Raw genomic sequence first — 866 nt, forward strand, 5'->3', positions numbered from 1 at the left:
TCAGGTGACTATTTCCATTTGATTAAGAAAGACCGTGATCTCTGGGGTGCCTGGGTGGCTCAGTCAGTTAAGCATCTGACTTTTGATTTCGGCTCAGGTCATGATCTCAGGGTTGTGAGACAGAAATCATGCGTTGGGCTCTGCACTGAGTGTGAAGTCTGCTAGGGATTCTCTCTCTCTCTCTGCCCCCCTCCCTGTCTGTGCTCTTCAAGAAAGAAAAGAAAGGAAAAGGAAAAGAAAAAGAAAAAAAGAAAAGAAACCCTTTTCTATATATCCACATGCGTGTAATATGCACATTATAGATTATAGATCTATATGTAACATGCATATGGACTGAATTGTCAAATATTACATAATTTTTGGTTCTTAAGCAATGAGGAACTCTTAAATAGTCTCACAGTATTTCCAGCATTATTTAAAAGTTAAGGCAAATTCTCAAAAGCTGAAATTTGTTCAAATATTTTTGCAAGGAAAAGTTGAAACTAAACAAGAATATACTTTTATTCATGTCATCCTTGTGAAGGGGCCATGCTAATCTTTTCTGTATCATTCCAATTTTAATATGTGTGCTGAAGTGAGCATGGATATAATTTTATAAAATGAGAAGTATTTTTTTACCCCATACTGCTATTGTTATTAACATTTTTAAATGTTCAAGTGACCATGCAAAAAAGATGCATAAATCCCAATAGTACAATTGTGCAACATAGAAACACCTGTGTAACCCACACTCTCCTGATGACATAGAACATTTCCATCTCCTTAAAACATTCTCTTAAGTCTCTCTCTGATCAATCTTAACTTCACAGAGGCAATCATTTTTTTTAACCTTGCATTGGTTTTGGTCTAGAACTTCCTAAAAATGA

General features: G+C 35.2%; 1 non-coding gene across 1 annotated transcript; it reads right to left on the bottom strand.

The window, feature by feature from the left end:
* Nucleotides 1–478: 478 nt before the first annotated feature.
* On the bottom strand, nucleotides 479–582 carry LOC118017192. Its single transcript, XR_004681062.1, has one exon. It is a non-coding gene; the product is annotated as a U6 spliceosomal RNA (small nuclear RNA).
* Nucleotides 583–866: the final 284 nt, after the last annotated feature.

The sequence above is a fragment of the Mirounga leonina genome, unplaced genomic scaffold, assembly GCF_011800145.1.
Source record: "Mirounga leonina isolate KUSES-001 unplaced genomic scaffold, KU_Mleo_1.0 Mir_168, whole genome shotgun sequence".
NCBI lineage: Eukaryota > Metazoa > Chordata > Mammalia > Carnivora > Phocidae > Mirounga > Mirounga leonina.